The sequence below is a fragment of the Lutra lutra genome, chromosome 5 (assembly GCF_902655055.1).
Source record: "Lutra lutra chromosome 5, mLutLut1.2, whole genome shotgun sequence".
In the NCBI taxonomy this organism is placed as follows: Eukaryota; Metazoa; Chordata; class Mammalia; order Carnivora; family Mustelidae; genus Lutra; species Lutra lutra.
Window position 1 is genome coordinate 45,196,477 of NC_062282.1, and position 19,753 is coordinate 45,216,229.

General features: G+C 38.9%; 1 long non-coding RNA gene and 1 other non-coding gene across 3 annotated transcripts in view; one reads left to right on the forward strand and one right to left on the reverse strand.

Moving 5' to 3' along the window:
• The window catches only part of LOC125100743 (uncharacterized), a 229,100-nt gene that overhangs the window by 125,069 nt on the left and 84,278 nt on the right, over positions 1–19,753 (reverse strand). Inside the window, exon 6 of one of the 2 annotated variants that reach the window (XR_007127642.1) lies at positions 16,146–16,300. The exons of the other annotated variant lie outside the window; for it this stretch is intronic. This is a non-coding gene — a long non-coding RNA (uncharacterized LOC125100743). Of the gene's footprint in view, positions 1–16,145; positions 16,301–19,753 lie in introns of those variants that run through there. 2 annotated transcript variants of the gene reach the window in all.
• LOC125101472 (U6atac minor spliceosomal RNA) lies at positions 8,480–8,603 on the forward strand. The gene has a single exon (XR_007127870.1). It is a non-coding gene; the product is annotated as a U6atac minor spliceosomal RNA (small nuclear RNA).

The following is a 19,753-nucleotide window of genomic DNA, read 5'->3' on the forward strand; positions in this document are numbered from 1 at the left end:
TGGACCCTAAACTCAGTCATGCCTATCTCCAGAAGAAGGAAGCAGAGGGAGACATGTCACACACAAAGGAGAAGGTGAAATAAGATAGAGCAGAGAGCTATGTGAAGATAGGAATGATGTGGCCAAAAGCCAAGGAATGTTAGCAGTCATCAGAAACTGGCAGAGGCAAGGAATGGATTCTCCTCAAGGACTTCTGGAGGGAGCATGGCTCCACTGACACCTCAGCTCCAGCCTATTAAAACTCATGTGTACTTCTGAACTCTAGAACTATAGGAAAATACTTTTTTGTTTTAAGTCACTAACTCTGTGGTAATTTGTTGCAATAGTCATTGGAAACTAAAAAGGCTAGTCTGATCTTTCTTTTAGGCTGTATGTAGATTTAATAACATATAAGATATTAGTCATTTTTTACATATAATCTATGAACATTTTTTTCTTCAGAATGGCAAATGATTTAAAAAAACAGAACAAATCAAAACACTTGAAAGTTACTTCTCCCCAGAAGTGGTAATTACTTGTTATTTGTTGTTGTTACTGACAAAGTGTTTTCAAACAATTTAAACCAACATTAAATGTCGTTTTAAACAAACCTTTAAGAACATTAAATACCATTTCATATGCAAGTGCAAACTTTTAGGGTCTCTCAGAAAATGGGAGATCTGGCAATCCAGCACCCACCATCTGGCAGGCCAACAGTTGACTGATGATGAGTATCAGTGGTCCCTTTAGGGACAGCGGTCTTCAGTTCCTATCTCCCCATCCTTATCTGGACAACTCTACTCCCTGTCCCTACCTGGCCCTTGGATGAGAAAAGTCATCAACTCCTGATACTTCCTAATACCCTTTCCCATCACTTTCATGTTCCTTATCTCATATTCTAGGTTCATCCTCTGATCAGTAGCACCAAGTCCATGAGGGGGAAAGTGAAGGTGAGTATACCAACTGTTCAGTAAACAATAATAATATATTTATAAACTAAAGACATTCTGGATGATCCCACTCAAGTCCTACTGTGACTAACAGCACTCCAACTAGTCTTAAGGGTTAACTAGCTTCAAGCTTATGCACTCTGTTTGCTGAGCTAATTTCCTCAATCTGTAAGAGAACTGACCTACTTTCCTGGAGATCTGTAGACCACTGGCCTTGAGGAATGAAGGACTAGACTTTTCTAGAAGTTAAGCTCTGACTACACTCAAGAGCCACCACCAATGATGCCAGCAAGTCTGTTCAGGGTCATCTTGACATAGAAAAACCACCTGAGCACCAGCCTTGCCACACTAGCCCCATTTCCCACACTTTCCCCTTTAAAACCCTCCTGCTTTGTCTGGATGGGGAAGATGATCTCTGGGACATTAGTCAGCATTCTTAGGTTGTTTGTTTCTGAATAAAGCAAGCTTTTCTTTTTGATCACCACCTCTCTCTTGGTATTGATTTTCAAGTGATGAGCATCCAAACCAGAGTTTGGAACCTTGTTCTCTGTTCCTAACAATACCCATCTTCAAGGAACTAGTTCTGAGTAAGATGGCCATTTCAAAAAAAAGCTTGACTGGGAATCAAGAGACTAGTGTTTCAGGGTCCTACATGTTTAATTGATATGAGACTTTGGGCAGGTACAGCCCACTTGCCCTCTCCAAGTCTCAGTTGCTATTTTGTAAAACAAAGCAAGGTTTAGAGAGTGGCAGGGAATAAACAGAACCTAGATGTTGTTCTGAAGGTCACACATCTATGCCCGGGTCAGGGGAGGGTGGGGAGCAGGAAAGAAGAGGGGAGCCACAGGCCAAGTTACAGACTCTCATGCCCGGTTCAATGTGGCAGACCTGTTTACCATCAGAAGGACCTACAAACTGATGCTCAAGCTCCTTCTTGGCCAACCAATCAACCATATTTCCGGTCACTCTCTTCTTCAGGCTCTGCCCTGCAGCTGTCCTTGCTTTCTTCCACGTGTGCCAATGCTCCTGCTTACACCAAGCCATTGTGTGGATCTGACTAGATGGTGTTAGTGCTTACGGTGTCTGAAATACTCCCCACTCTTAGGACCCAGTTCAGTCCCCTTGCTGTGGCCTATGCTCCTTATGTGGCCTAGCATGTGCTCACTTTAGCTTCAGGATGGGCCACATCCACACCTTGCTTTTTCAGAGGATTCCATACTCATCTACTTTCCATTTTGCAAATCTGACAAACCACTTCCGCTCAAGTCTCTGTGTCCTCCTAGACCCTCTGCCTGAAAGTCTTCTTGAGTCTTCCTTACTTCGTCAACAACTGCTCTTCCTTTATAATCCACGCCCAATGACTCTTCCTTAGGGAAGCTTCCTTATCATTTATGACATTTTCAGCTGCAAGCAAGAGAACACTGTGATTTAAATGGTTTAAACGAAAAGATATATACTTCTTCATGTAACAGGCCATCTGGAGATAGAGAGTTCCAGGGTTGATTTAGGTGTTCAGTAGTCTAGTCAGGTTCCTAAGCTCTCACCATCTTTCTGTTCTCACTCTATGGTCACAGAAAGGGGAGTCATTTCCCTGTGTATCTAGCTGTTAAGATATAAAATGTTTATTTCCCAGAAGTATCACCACAGACTTAGCTCCAACAAGCCAGCACTGGTTACAGGTCCTTTTTCTAACTGCAAAGGAAGTAGGAGAAACAAAGTGTATTTTTAGCTTCCAGAATGAGAGGCAGGTTCTTCCTGGAGGAAAACATGAAAACATATAGGCAGGCAGTATCAGGCTCTCCAGTATAAGTACTACCAGCCTCTATCTACTTTATAATATTTACAACAGTCATCACATAATTATTTTGGTGACTGCTTTGCCAGTGTCCATTTTCCTCTACTAAACTACAGGTTTCTTAAAAACAGGCCCAGAGTCTTAGTGAAAGATGTGTATTTTTGTTTCTGACATTTCATGATCAGTAATTCCAATCCCAGACATCTCCAGTGGTTCTCAAACTTCCAATAAAACAAAGTATATCCTATTTACAATTTACAACATCCACACTTCAGAAGTCTTACATGAAATAGATTCAGTATACCATGGACCAAGTATCAAGTAAATGCTTGCCAATAATAAGGCCAGCTCTGGAGTCAGAGTGCAATGGCTTGAATTCTGGGCATGACCACTGATTTGCAACAGGACCTTAGGCAACTACTGAACCTGGTAGAGAGGCAGTTTTCTCAATGGAAATATGGTGATAGTGATGTTAACAACTGTAAGGTTATACTGAGGATTGAGTAAATGTAGGTAAATATCTTAGTCATACTTAACTCAAATGATTGCTATTATTGTAATAATGACTACTTGTGACTATATTATAGCAAGATACATACTTCATGTTTTCCTTACCTATAACCTAATCACAAGTGTCTCCAGATTGTGGAAGCCTCAAGGGCTGCCCCCCTCCACCAATATTGGAAGAGGGGGTTATGAGAACAAAGGGGTTGCATAAGAACTATTAGGCATAGGAAAGACAGAATTCTTCATCAGCCTATTCTCAGAAGGAAAGGGTAAAGTCTACAAACTTCAGTGAGTCTGCACAATTCAGCCAGATTCTGTTTGGATATTAGACCTCCCCAGAGCAAACAATGGATCTCTTTAACACCTTCTTGCTGAAAATCCTGCAAATCTATTAGGGGGAGAAAAAAAAAGCAGCTAGCTTTCTTTCTGCACATTTATCACCCTTGTTATCCTTGCCCTAGCCACTTCTGAAATTCAATTCAATATGACAGAACCCATGGTATTGCTTTTCTTTTTTTTTTAAACCATGATATTCTGGGAAAATGTAAATATATAGAGAGCGAGCAGGTGCACAGGTCACTTGGGGGGAAGCTGACGATGCATTATGGCTTCAAAATTGCCATCACACATCTCAGAATCAAATTTTCACCTGCCATCAAGCCTTGCTTTCCGAGTGCTCTGTGGTCTCTGGCTCCCCCACTGTGACTTCAGCCACCCCTGAAAAAGCCATCTTCACCACTTTGAGAAGTGCTACCGGCCTGGGCTAACATAAGCAAGAATAACTGTGTAAACAAAGCCAGGTGCAACTTGAATGCAAGTTTAAAAAAAGAACACCTTTCAAGGGAGAAGACTAAAGATCTGGTTTAGAACAGACGGCTTAACATCCTAATCAGAAATGAACACTGGATTTAAAATTGGCAAAATGGAGGGGGTGGTGGGGCAGGAGGGTGGCAATATATTTGCATTTTCTTCCACCAACATGGGGCAAATACTTGTCATCTACAGTTGGAATGACAGTCGTAAATAGACTGATTTGACAAGTCAAAACATTGATGGACTGTCTACATACAAAGAACTTAAGTAAGGGAAAGGCATAGAACTACTTAAATTTAGAGACAACACTTACTTGAATGAAAACAACTCAATGATAGCACAATGAATAGAGAGCCTTCACAGAAAACTTTGAAGGTCTGGGTGATTGACTGAAATAGTTGTTATTCCTATCAGAATAGTTGAACACTTGTCCTCACAGAGAAAATCTAAGCGTCTAGATGGATGTATTTTCTGTGCTACCTACACACCACTTGACGTGAGCTCATTATATGTAGAAGAGTTCTTTGTGAGTCTTTATTCATATCCAGGGTTTAAGTTTTCTCAATAGTCGTTAAAACGAAGAACACCTTTCATAGTGTCAAAAAACACTACTGGCTTAAACTCAGAACTGTATTCATTATTTGCACCAAGCTTGAAATTCTAATTAATCTAAGCCCAGAAATAATTGACACATCAGTCATTTAACTGGATATTTAGGTGAACCTAAAACAAGTAGTTTCATGGATAAATATATCCTCCAAATCAGAGTCCAAAATAACATTCAGGGTCAAAAAGGAGTGTGTCCACTATATATATATATATATATATATATATATATATATATATATAAAATTTTTTTTTTTTTACCTCCCACAGAACAAAATTTCCCATTGGGTATATTTTCAAGAAATAATCAAACCATGAAACTATGGAGGAGCAACAAGAAAATTTATTAAGGAGAGTAAAAGTAAAAAACTAACACAGGTCCGCAAATCAATCAATGTGATACAACACATTAATAAAAGAAAGAACAAGAATCATATGATACTCTCCATAAATGCTGAAAAAGCATTTGACAAAGTACAGCATCCCTTCCTGATCAAAACTCTTCAAAGTGTAGGGATAGACGGCACATACCTCAATATTATCAAAGCCATCTATGAAAAACCCACCGCAAATACCATTCTCAATGGAGAAAAACTGAAAGCTTTTCCGCTAAGGTCAGGAACACGGCAGGGATGTCCGTTATCACCACTGCTATTCAACATAGTCCTAGAAGTCCTAGCCTCAGCAATCAGACAACAAAAGGAAATTAAAGGCATCCAAATCGGCAAAGAAGAAGTCAAACTATCACTCTTCGCAGATGATATGATACTATATGTGGAAAACCCAAAAGACTCCACTCCAAAACTGCTAGAACTTGTACAGGAATTCAGTCAAGTGTCAGGATATAAAATCAATGCACAGAAATCAGTTGCATTTCTCTACACCAACAACAAGACAGAAGAAAGAGAAATTAAGGAGTCCATCCCATTTACAATTGCACCCAAAACTATAAGATACCTAGGAATAAACCTAACCAAAGAGACTAAGAATCTATACACAGAAAACTATAAAGTACTCATGAAAGAAATTGAGGAAGACACAAAGAAATGGAAAAATGTTCCATGCTCCTGGATTGGAAGAATAAATATTGTGAAAATGTCTATGCTACCTAAAGCAATCTACACATTTAATACAATTCCTATCAAAGTACCATCCATTTTTTTTTCAAAGAAATGGAACAAATAATCCTAAAATTCATATGGAACCAGAAAAGACCTCGAATAGCCAAAGGAATATTGAAAAAGAAAGCCAAAGTTGGTGGCATCACAATTCCGGACTTCAAGCTCTATTACAAAGCTGTCATCATCAAGACAGCATGGTACTGGCACAAAAACAGACACATAGATCAATGGAACAGAATAGAGAGCCCAGAAATAGACCCTCAACTCTATGGTCAACTCATCTTCGACAAAGCAGGAAAGAATGTCCAATGGAAAAAAGACAGCCTCTTCAATAAATGGTGTTGGGAAAATTGGACAGCCACATGCAGAAAAATGAAATTGGATCATTTCCTTACACCACACATGAAAATAGACTCAAAATGGATGAAGGATCTCAATGTGAGAAAGGAATCCATCAAAATCCTTGAGGAGAACACAGGCAGCAACCTCTTTGACGTCAGCCGCAGCAACATCTTCCTAGGAACATCACCAAAGGCAAGGGAAGCAAGGGCAAAAATGAACTTTTGGGATTTTATCAAGATCAAAAGCTTTTGCACAGCAAAGGAAACAGTGAACAAAACCAAAAGACAACTGACAGAATGGGAGAAGATATTTGCAAATGACATATCAGATAAAGGGCTAGTGTCCAAAATCTATAAAGAACTTAGCAAACTCAACACCCAAAGAACAAATAATCCAATCAAGAAATGGGCAGAGGACATGAACAGACATTTCTGCAAAGAAGACATCCAGATGGCCAACAGACACATGAAAAAGTGCTCCATATCACTCGGCATCAGGGAAATACAAATCAAAACCACCATGAGATATCACCTCACACCAGTCAGAATGGCTAAAATTAACAAGTCAGGAAATGACAGATGCTGGCGAGGATGCGGAGAAAGGGGAACCCTCCTACACTGTTGGTGGGAATGCAAGCTGGTGCAACCACTCTGGAAAACAGCATGGAGGTTCCTCAAAATGTTGAAAATAGAACTACCCTATGACCCTGCAATTGCACTGCTGGGTATTTACCCTAAATATACAAACGTAGTGATCCGAAGGGGCACGTGCACCCGAATGTTTATAGCAGCCATGTCTACAATAGCCAAACTATGGAAAGAACCTAGATGCCCATCAACAGATGAATGGATAAAGAAGATGTGGTATATATACACAATGGAATACTATGCAGCCATCAAAAGAAATGAAATCTTGCCATTTGCGATGACGTGGATGGAACTGGAGGGTATCATGCTTAGCGAAATAAGTCAATCGGAGAAAGACAACTATCATATGATCTCCTTGATATGAGGGGGAGGAGATGCAACATGGGGGGTTAAGGGGGTAGGAGAAGAATAAATGTAACAAGATGGTATTGGGAGGGAGACAAACCATAAGTGACTCTTAATCTCACAAAACAAACTGAGGGTTGATGGGGGGAGGGGGGTTGGGAGAGGGGGGATGGGGTTATGGATATTGGGGAGGGTATGTGCTATGGTGAGTGCTGTGAAGTGTGTAAACCTGGCAATTCACAGACCTGTACCCCTGGGGATAAAAATATATGTTTATAAAAAATAAAATAAAATAAAAATAAAAAACTAACACAGGGTGCCTGGGTGGCTCAGATGGTTAAGTGTCTGCTTTTGGCTCAGGTCATGATTCCAGGGTCCTGGGATTGAGCCCCACATCTGGCTCCTGATTCAGCAGGGAGTCTGCTTCTCCCTCTGTGTCTGCCTCTCCTCCTGCTCATGCTCTCTCTCTGTATCTCTCTGTCTCAAATGAATAAATAAAATCTTAAAAAAAAGAAAGGAAGGAAAGAAGGGAGAGAGGGAGGGAGGGAGGAAGGAAGGAAGGAAGGAAGAAACCAACACAAAAAAGAGAAGCAATACAAATATTACTACTCAAGTTGTTTGCTACCCTGGAAACTTTGTCAATGACATAGCATCAATAAAATCTTCAGTGCATCACTGTCCAAGAACAATAAAACCAAGAGACATTCTTCTATTGGATTAAACAGCCAACAACAAAAAACTCCCCATTATTAACGAAGGGAATATAGATCTCTCTACTACAAACATCATTTTACCCCAAACACTACCCATATAGGCAACAATAAACAGGAAAGGGAGAGAGGGGGATGAAAGAACAAGAGATAGGGAAGATAGATTGAGAGTTATAACAAGTATTCAATAGAAGTTCAAAAGTAACAAAGAAGGAATGATGAAAATGCATTATTTGGATAAAAGTAGCTGATTCCCCCCCGACCCCCAGAATGGAAGAAAAATCACAGTTCAGATTAATAGGGAACTGCTAGTGGTGAGAACGATAAACAACAGTAAGTCCACATGTAGACACATGATAATCACCTCTAAGGAAAAAAAAAAACAAAAATAAAATAACTCCTATTACCAGGGATCAAAGACCAATTATTTTCAGAGGAATGACAATTAAACTGAAAACAGATTTTTCATTAGCAACATTAGCTGTCCATTCTGGGCAGTGCTGAGGAAAAATAGTCAATCAAGAAGTGTCACTCAATCATTCACAAATACAGAACAAAATAAAGAATTTATAGGCATATGAAGACTAAAATAATTTACCCAAGCTGAAACAGCTCTTAAAAGAGAAGTGACCTCAAAGGGAAGGCATAAAGTTTAAACAATGACATGTTGTATGAAAGAAGAAAGGTTAGCACTCCTAGTGATAAGGATGGAAGAGGCTCTTGTCCTGACAACATGCATACGGTTAAGGCATTGCCACCTACTTCATGGCATCTAATCAACATTTTTGCACAGAAGTTCATAGGGGAAGTGGAGAAAACTAAATGGGAAGTCACCAGAGGGAGAAAAACCACGACAGACTCTTAACACTAAGAAACAAAGTGAGGGTTGCTGGAGAGGAGTTTGGTGAGGGGTGGGGTAACTGGGTGATGGGCATGAAGGAGGGCACGTGATGTGAAGAGCCGTGGGTATTATGTGGAACTAATCAGTTATTGAACACTACATCTGAAACTAATGATGTACTTACTATATGTTGGGTCATTTAAATAAAAAATTTGAAAAAGAAAATTATAATGGGAACAAATCTTTCACTATTGGTAATTGTTTAGGTGACTATAAAAATAATTAGAGTTGTTTTAACCAAAGTTCTATTTTGAAGTAACTACATTACCATTTAATTATAAGAAAGAAGATCAGTTCTGGAGGGAGAGCTCTTGTTTACAGTAAAATATTGAGGGCCGATTGATCAATGGGGTAGGGGAAGATGATTGGAAAAATCAGCATTTTTATTTGATTATAATATAGACCAATTCATGCAAGCATCATTAATGTGGGATATTATGCTAAGAATCAGGACATGATTCCGTACTAAAGAGCCTGACTTCATTATTTGATGTTTGTCAATAGGCTATAAGCCTCATCTCTAGCTTTTCCCTTTCTAGCCAGTATCTGGAAAGGTGATAAGAAAGCCAAGTGTTCCCTTGCTTGATGCTGGCAGGAGTTTCAAGTCAATTAAGCCTCAACCCACCTATAAAAAAGACCTCATCCAGGATGCATGCCCTTCCTTTCCCTATACTCTCTCAAGCCATATTTGAGCCAGCTTGGGACACCTGCCTTGATTTCTCAAAACAAAGAACACTTCTTTCAGTAACAGATCTTGTTCATCCCTTCTTAATATGTGTATGGCATCATCAATCAATCTCAGCATCCAAAACAAATTTTGCATAGGTGTCTATCCTGCTCATTCAGTCTTAAAGTAGTTAGTTGAAGGTAAAAAAAAAAATATATATATGTATAAAATATTCAGTGGAGAAGCAAGACCACACTTTGGGTGAGTAAAACTGAGATCACTAATGAGGAACAGACACACATAGTATGCCTCCAAAGCTATACCCTGAGAATGACATGCCACCTAGGTAGTTACCCAACTGAGGCAGCTTAATTTATAAATCAATCTTGAGCAAACAATGTATAAACCCAAAATGAGAAACAGCCTATTAAACAGGGGAGTTTGAGGGTGAGGGAACAGATTGTATTCTTCACAAGTGTCAGTATCATAAATGACAAAGACCAAAGAAATAGAACAAATTAGAGACCTGTCAACCAAAGGTAATACATGCCTCCAGACTGGGTTCTGTGCTATCAGGGAAAAATGCTAATCAGAGACGTTGGGTCAACTGACAAAAATGGAATATGGGTAGTGCATTCAAGTATTCTATCAATGTTAAATTTATTGAAGCTAATAACTACCTTTGTTATTTAAAAAAATATCTGTTTTGCTTTTTTTGTTTTTTTTCAAAAAAAATACATACTAAAGCACTCAGGTTAAAATTCATGATGTAATTTATCTTTAAATAGTTCAGAAAAAATTGTGTGTGTACACATTTGCAGGCATAGAGTATGCACATAAAAACATATGGAGTAAAACAGTAATAACTGGTGCATCTGGGTAACTGTATATATATCCCTTTTACTGTTATTGCAATTTTTCTGTTCTTGAAAATTAAAAGATCTTGCATGCTCTTGAATATGTTTAGTCTTGAAAATATAAGAAAAAAGTTAGTAATATATTTTTAATCTACTTTAATTAAGCATCATTAATTTAAGAAAATTTGGCAGCACACTTGGACATACATATCCCTGTACCCAATAAGCAATAAATACACATGATTCAAAACTCATGGAACATAAAGAAAGCTTGTCTAGGTATAAGATCACAAAGGATCCCTGACAACAATGGATTTAGATTAGAAATCAATGGTAAGAAGAGTGTCTTAAATTTGAAAACTTAAAATAATTCACACGATACAAAGAAAATCAAGTTGGAAAGAATATTCTTTTTTTTTAAGATTTTATTTATTTGACAGAGATCACAAGTAGGCAGAGAGGCAGGCAGAGAGAGAGGGGGAAGCAGGCCCCCTGCTGAGCAGAGAGCCTGACACCGGGCTCAATCCCTGGACGACCTGAGCCGAAGGCAGAGGCTCAACCCACTGAGCCACCCAGGTGCCCCAGAAAGAATATTCTTATAACTGAATGATAATCTAAAGATCCAGTGATACAACTGGTAGGAAGCAGATACTTAAACATGGTCCTTAGAGGTATCATATAGTCATACTCAAGTTTGTTTTTTTTTTTTGTAAATGTTTAAGTAAAAACGTTCATCTACAAAAGCTGAAACAGAACATAATAAACCAAATGAAAACAGATGGAAGAAAACCAGATAAAAGCAGAAATTCATCTAATAGAAGACTTGATGTGAGAGTAAATAAAAGCAAATAAATTCAAAACCTTTATCTTTAGAAAATTGACAAAGCTTTAGCTAGACTTAGTGGAAGAAAACAAATACTAGGAAAGAAGAGACATAACTCTTAGGACAGAGTTTCTGTTTAGTAGGTTTAGTAGGAAAGAGTTTCTATCTGTTGTCTGAATGACAAAAATAAATAGAAAACAAAATGGCTGCTTTTCTAAAAAAATAATAATTACCAGAACCACCCCAAACAGTAGAAAGTTGAAACAAACTGTTCCAAAATAGTAACCAAATTTCACCTCAATAAAAAAATGCTAAAACATCCACCCTAAATGACTCTAACCAGCAAGGAAAACTTCATTATTTTATTATCTAATAGGTTAAAAAAAAAGAAAAAGAAATATAGAGAAAATTTCCAATTACTAGGATGCTAGTATAGTTTGATACCAAACCAAAGAAGTTTTAGAAAAGAAAATTAGAGCATTTTCTTTATTTACATGGCTGCAAGAAGACAGGGACAAATTTAAACACATCCTTCATGAACATTCTAAACCAGTAGAGATGACTCACTTATTCTATTTGTTGAGATACAAGTCTCTGCTACTAGGCTCTTAACATCAAGAACAAGCCCTGTGAATTTTCCACTTGGACACCATGGTTGAAAAGCTTTTAAACGGGGATGAGCATAGAATCAACTATGGAAAGTGTGTGTGTGTGTGTGTGTGTGTGTGTGTGTGTGTATTTTGTTTCTATCTAGATCTGCGATCCATAGACTCTATCCCTAAAGAAACTGATTAGGTATAGGAAGACACAGACAGGACCCATACATGGTTATTTAAGACAAAACAAACCCTTGGTGATCCAATGCCCAGTTCTAATAACTACAATGCTTGAACATAGTACAATGTCTACACACAAAAGATGTTAACTGCCTAGTAAATACAACTCAGTATGTGATGTACCTACCCTGTCCCTAATGCAGAGCCCTTTCGGAGTGTGGATCTTACCAGGTTTTTGTCTTGACATCTGCCTTTGCTTACACTGCACTGAACCCTCAAGGCTCACTCTTTCTGCTTCCTTACCTTATGAAAATCCATAAACTGTAAAATCCACTGGATTCCTGGAACAGAGAAACCATGGAAAGAACCTTAAACCAGAAAGGTTTAAGGAGTCACTCTAAGGAGTCAATACTCAGTGAGTACATGGCTCAGACATGAGGAACAAGACAGTTAATAGTCGACATTTTCCTGTCGAGATTTACTGTTTCAGTGGCTACAGTATTAAAGGTCTTTGTGGTCTTCCTCCTGAGATTCAAGATTTTAGCATTATACTTTTCCCACGAATAAGGAAAAAGTATGTTGGAGAAATACAAAAGCAATGTTTTATTAACTAGTAGTCTTTTCTATGCAATATCTTTGATCAGTTTAGAAACAAATTATCTATCATGGCTCAGCAAGCAGTTGCAAACAAGGGACATCATTATTTAGAGGTTAGAAGTCTGATGTCTCAGGACGCCTGGATGGCTCAGTTGGTTGAGCAGCTGCCTTCGGCTCAGGTCATGATCCCAGCGTCCTGGGATCGAGTCCCACCTCAGGCTCCTTGCTCAGCGGGGAGCCTGCTTCTCCCTCTGCCTCTGCCTGCCATTCTGTCTGCCTGTGTTCACTCTCTCTCCTCTCTCTCTGACAAATAAATAAAATCTTAAAAAAAAAAAAAAAGGAAGAAGAAGAAGTCTGATGTCTCAGGACAGGACCACTTGGAAGGGTCCATCTTCCCCACTTCATTTTTCACCCCCACACATTCAAATCTCCTCCCCAGCTTGCTGATGCTGTGAATCCCTTTGAGTGGAAAAGTAAAGGAAAGGGCTGAGGAGTCTCCTGCGGGACTGTGCATCCCATGGAATGAAGATGCCAAACAGAACCGTCTTGATGTGATAATAGTGACATAGTCACGACAGTGGGGAAGTCCATACCTTGCATATACCATGATAGCTGTTATGGATCCATACCTGATGCTAAATATGTCAAGATGGGGGTTGAAGGAGGGAGATAAGGGGTAGGAAGAAGATTCCAGTTACTCCTGGAAAACTAAAGGACTATGCAATTCATTTATTAGAAGAAACTTAGGACACCCAAGTAGCATTGCTTTAAGGACCATATAACGATGAACTGCTAAAGGCTGAGTGACTTTCCCTCACTTGTCTACACACTTGGTGCAACCATGGCACCAGGGGGGCTCCCGTATTAGCTGATACACTTCTTAACAGCTTGGTGCTCTGTAGTGTAGACATACAACAAGCATCCATGCACATCTTCCTGGTGATTTGAGAGAACCCTCCTCATAGGCAGGGTAGGAGGAAGAAAATCCTAGATCTGGATTTTCCCAGAGGGGAGATCATTTGAGGGAAATTTGAGTTAATTTGTCAAATAACAACTGGTATGACCTCATCTGTTCTCACAGACTGATGATTAAGGAACCCAGTGTTATTCAAATATCATCTTTCACTAATGACAGATTTAAATGCAAAAGAATTACTGACGTTTGATCAAATACTGATGATACTGTAGAGGAACGTAGAAATACATTTTCCTAAATACTTCACCAAGGACAGAATCTGACGGACACTGCTATAATGCAAGGAACACCACTGGAAGAATAAGTTCACGAATAAGTTTTTTCATGAAGTGTGCCCTAATGTTTCACCCCATTGTGTCTACCCCAAGAGCACAGGAAAATTATGAGGGGAAATTTCAAGTGGGGTCTGTTGTTAGGCAAGACCTAATTTCTCTAATTTAAATATCATCTTCCAATCACTTTAAGGGGACCTCATAGTAGAATAGGAAACATTTTTTCTGTCTTTCTCCAAAGTTTATTTCCACCATGGGCGAGTTAATACTATGGTAGCTTCTGATCTTCTCTTCTTAAATATTGTATTTATTATGCTCATATTCATCTCACAGACCACAGGTAAATGGTTATACACATAAAATATGAATTACTAAAACCAACCAACAAATATTAGCTGATGACCTCCAACAGGGCCACACGCTCCCTGATACTAGGTGCATTAGTGACTAATACGGGTCTATTCTACAGTTGCTGATGATAAATTTTGGAAGAACAGATGAATGCACATGACACAACTGCAAACCACAAAAATGGTTCATGATTAGATTTTGCATTGCATGACTATCTATTCATGAGACAGATTAGAGTAGAGAGGGGTCAATGTGGTTTGAGTTACTAAGAAAATTTTTGAGGAAACTAACTTGTGTTATCACTTGAAGGACAATTAAGAATTGTAGAGGAGGCAAGAAAAACGCTAGAATTTTTTTAAAATGGCCATCTAATATCTGAAGCTTTTCCCCTATTTGATGAGTTCCTACCATCTAACATGGAATTGGCCCACCAATATAGAGACTGCAAGTGCTACACAATCTTTCCTCTAACTAGCCCTTGCAGTGTAGACGTGGACACATGACCAGAGTTTGCCAAATCAAATGTTCCTATCCCAAATTACTAATCAGAGGCAGATGTTGAAGGAAGTAGGGGCCATTTGCCAAGGAGCCAGGTATAGAATATCTTCACTGGAGCAGTTCGAGGCATAATTTTGGGTATCACTCTTGGCTTCATAGCCTCAAAGCTTGGCTCCCTGGCTCCCTGAATATTCTTGTTAACTACCATATATTCTTTCAATAAATTTAATTTTTTATTTACACTAACTGGAGGTAGTTATTACTTTCTACGAACAATCCTTAGTGAAGTAGGAATATTGCACCCATAGAGGTATGAGAGATAAGATCAGAGAGAAAATCTGGCACATCTTAAGAGTTTTAGGAGGCAATAGCCTGGTTTTGGAGACGTTGGAAAAGGGATAATCATCTTTTCTCAGACCTACTGGATATGTCCACGTGGGTTGATCAAATTAATCATAAAACACCAGACAGGATGCCAATTTAGACAAAAAAGAAAGTTAAACCAATTACCCATTGTCCTCTTCTCCCAATCTGATCCTGATACATCATAGTTTGGTATTAGGATGATTCTTTCTAGTTGAACTGGGTAGCAAAGAATGTACTATCAATGAATTCTTCTAATCGGATCTTAATATACCTTCTTTGCATCCCATCAAGACAACTCTATGGAGTCTCTGAGGGGTTAAGTCTGAAAATATTCCACATGCATCACGGAAAAATAACCACTGGGAAACTTGTTTTAAAATGTCAATGCCCTGGCCTTTCTCCCCAAGGTAGATTCAACAGATGGCTATGGAAGGCTCTGGGATCTGCATCTTAACAAGCTTCCTGGGATAGTCTTGAACACATGAAAGTTAAAGAAACAGTGACCCAACAGCTCAGGCTGAGTTTCAGCACATCATCCGAAGGTATCATTTCAACTCCTGATGGAAGTGTGGTCTTCTACAGAGTTTTAGAAGAAAAACTTAGAAAAACCCTAGCCAACAAAAACAGGTTCTGCTTCTCTCTGGTTTGTCTGTTGATCATTCAATCTGAATTGGGGTTACTTTATTCATATAATCTCCTCCTAGGAACAGTATCTAACTACTGCTTTACCCTCTTCATTTTAATTATGTATGCCAAAATTTATGTTAATATAGGACACATTCTCTCTTGGCAATGCCATGTGGACCTTATAAAATATTTCTAGCAACTATCAAAGCAGCCAGTTGATACCAGAATGCATTCATCAGGACTCTTAATGATTATCCTCCCCAAATGAGGGAAGGACATAATCTTTAAAAAGTTTCCCATTCACATGGGTCAAAGATATAGAAAAAATAAGTCTGGGTAGATAGAAAATAACCAGATGTATGGAAAATTTAAACTGAAGATCATGTGTACATAACAAGTGTAGTGAAAATTATGCTGCCCCCTTTTTGCACATTAATCACAGTAGCATGCATTCTTGAGAACCTCATGTTTACTTTCTTGAATAGATGGTTCTATTTGTTTCCTCTGGATACTGTAACAACTTACCACAAACTGGATGACTTTAGACAGAAATTTATTATTTCACAGTCTTGGAGGCAGAATTCTAAAATGAAGCTGCTGGTGTGGCCATCCATTCTCTTCCTCTTCCTGCCTCTGGTAGCTGTTGGCATTCTTGATTGGTGGTCCCATCATGCCAAATCTCTGCCTCCCTGGTCACATTGCCACCTCCACTTTTGATGGACAAATATCCTTCTGCTTCACTCTTTTAGTAACACTTGTCATTGGATTTAGAGCCTATTTGGATAATCCAGGATAAAATCCTCCTTTCAAAATCCTTAATTTAATCACATCTTTTGGCATATAAGGTTAACATTCACTGTTATCATATAAAGTAATACTCCTAGATTTCAGAGATTAGGATATGGACCTATCTTTTTGGAGGCTACCATTTAGCCCACTACAGGGGTCTTAACATTAGAATGAGGGGGAGGCTATATCCCATCCAAAACAAAACTAGCACTCTATGTGTTTTTCTGGGGAGGGGGTTCATGGTTTCAGTTAGATTTCCAAAATGTTCTTGATTCAAGAAAAAAATTAAATATTGCTTTAGTAAAAGAGGAAGTTGGATATGCCTGGAGAATATGTAGTCCTACTTCCTCAATTGCCAAAAGATTTATTAAAATACTCCCTTATACCTCTCCCCAACTTCTTTCTCTGTTCCCATGAGCTCCTGGGCTACCGAGGCACCTTGTATGTGTCCATCATCAGCTCCCAAAATGATGAAAGGGGGAATTTGCCTGTGTGGCTTCCCTCAAGTCACTACTTATCTCTGGGGCTCAGATACTCTCATCTTCAAAGAAGTCAAACAGTCCTAAACGAAATGATTTTCTAAGGTCTTTCTGGATTTCTCCTAAGAATAGGAAGTCATTATAGAATGGTGCCAACCCATCAGCCACCATGACTGCTTCAAGACTTTTACTGGATAAAACATCATGCCTTCGTATTTCCTGGAATCTCTCCCTCCCCATCCAGGTCCCACCAAGAGGGGAAAAAAATACACTTACTTTTTTCGATCCTAAGAAAGGAGAATGGGATTTATCTCAACAAATAGCAGCTGTAAAGATCTTCTAACCTCTGGTAAGGGGGCTTCCTAGATGAGATGATGTTAAGAGCCAAACAAAGAAAGAAGAGGGGATAAACCTATAGACAAAACATGGAATGATGAGTGTTCTTTAAATTCACAGCATCAGGCCTGAATCTTTTTCTTCTGTCAAGTTAACCCTCTTCATTCCAGCAGCCCCTACCTCTACATTCACATTCTATTTCTACTTGAATTATTCAAATTCCCATCTAATTACAAATTCACTGATTTCTGAAGATATAGATTCATCTGTAAAGCATGCATATATGCTGTGTTTGTTCAACTCTATTATTTTTTGCCAAATAACTTTTAAATGTTTACTTATTAGTGTATAGCTTCATGTGCTCATTTCTTTCATTCTAATACCAATTAAATATAACTATTAAAGTTCAGGAAAAAAAAATAAAGTTCAGAAAGTGTCCACGAACCACCCAACTTACTTGCAAACCTGTGGTATTCATTTCACTTTTAGGAAAACTGTCTTCATTAATTCATTTATTTATTAGACATGTGCCTGCTATGTGCCATAACCCAAGGATTTCATACCCGAAGGATATATATTTTTTTTAATATCACTAAGGGATAAAAATATTTGACCCTGATTTAAAGGGCATCCACCAATCAAGCAAAAGAGGAGAGTAGCATGTAAGGGTCACCTGAAGCACATTTGCAATTACACAGATATGTGCTTATCTCTACTCTTCGGAAAATGGCTAGAGAAAAAGATTAGATTCCAGGAAACCAACTAGTAATGACTCATGAACTGCTTGTCAGTTTGTCAGCTTTCACCCCATTTAAGGATGCCCTACCTAGCAATCGGTTTTATAACTCAGACTCTCTACTGTGAACTGGGCAGTCTCAGAAAGCATAAATCCCTAGCCTGATCACATACTTGCCAAGAGAAAGGTTCTGCCAGGACATCTGGAACGCAGGTTTTATTGAAGGAACTAGAGGTGAAAAATGGCAAGTATCTTTGTACACTGGAATGCAGAATTCAAGCAAGAGACCACGTGGATGAGAAGCCCTTGGGTTCTTCCAGAAAATAAGACTGGAGATAGTGGAGACCATTACAAGCCATCAATGGCCCGAAATGTACAGACCAAGCACCTAGAAAATGAAGTCCAGAGCCAGCTGAAGAGTCACAGGGCTGTTCCCTAAGTGGCTATAAAATTACTGTCCTCAGACCTTTCTCTTCTGGACTCTTTCTTTATATAATTGAGAAATCTTAAATAAATGAGTCTTGGTTTATCATGGTTATCAGAGTGCAGGCTCTAGGGTCAAATACACCCGGGTTCAAATATTGGCTTCATCACTTTCTAACTATATGGTCTGGAAAGAATAATTTTCCATTTAGTTTCCTCAAATACAAAATGTATTTTGGGGAGAATTAAAACAATCATGAACACATGGCCCAGATCTGCTATGCAAAAATTGCTCAGGAAATGTAGCCAAGATCATAGTTACTTTATTAATCAGCCCAAGTCAGGAATCAAACCTGAATAACAGATCCATGAATGACCTGGACAGTAAAAAGTAGATCTGCAATAGATACTTGCTAGACAAAAATGGACTTAGATTAGTAACTAAAGCAGACCAAGAAAACACATTTTCCAGAGACTGAGTGCCAAACTTAATAGGTGCGACAGAGGAGCGTTCAGTAATATGAGGCCCTGGGCCATACCATAGGAGATAGGAGAACTTGTACGGTAGTTCTAAATGTAATCACTGAGACCACTTTTATTTTTGAGCACTTAAGGAGTTAGGGATAAGCACAAAATCTATTACAAAAATACTTTTGTACCTACCACCTAGACTTGAAACAATTTTCATATTTGTTTCTAGGGTTTGCATTTTTTTTTAAAGGAATTACAACCTCACAGATAAAGATCCCCCTTACCCTCTCATTTACTCGGCAGGTCATTCCATATTTTTTTTAAGGTTTATTTATTTTAGAGACAGAGAAAGAGAAAGAGTGTAGGAAGTGTGGGAGCACAGGAAGAGGAAAGAATTTCCAGCACACTCCCTGCTGAGTGCAGAGCCCCATGAAAGGCTCAATTCCTTTACCTTGAGTTCATGACCTTCGCAGACAAGAGTCAGAGCTTAACCCGCTGAGCCACCCACGCGCCCCTCAACAGGTCATTCTAATAAGCACCAAAAGTGGAACTCCCTGTTGAAGGTAGGTCGTCTTCCCACTCACACCAGCTTTCCCAATTACAGTCCCCCAGGCCCCAAACAAAAGCCATGCTACACCACAGTCAAAATTAGCACTATACCTTCAGTTATTAGAAACTTGGAAAAAGCAACATACTTAGAGGTCACAGGTTCTCCCTACTTGCTAATTCACCATAAGACTTCACACATTTCCACTCGGTTTTCTCTCCCTGCCTGCTGGGAAGTGGATTCCTACCAATGGTCTCATCAGAGGGGAGCGAGTCCACAGAGCACCACTTTCGTACAAAGGTCTGAAACATTCAGATTTGCTTTTTAGAAGTTCAACTGCACATCTCCCACACTCTAACCCAATTCCTCCCTGGAGAACCCCTGACAAAGATGTAAAATTAGAAAAACACATCAATGAATTGGACCAGTGACACCCCAAAAGTCAA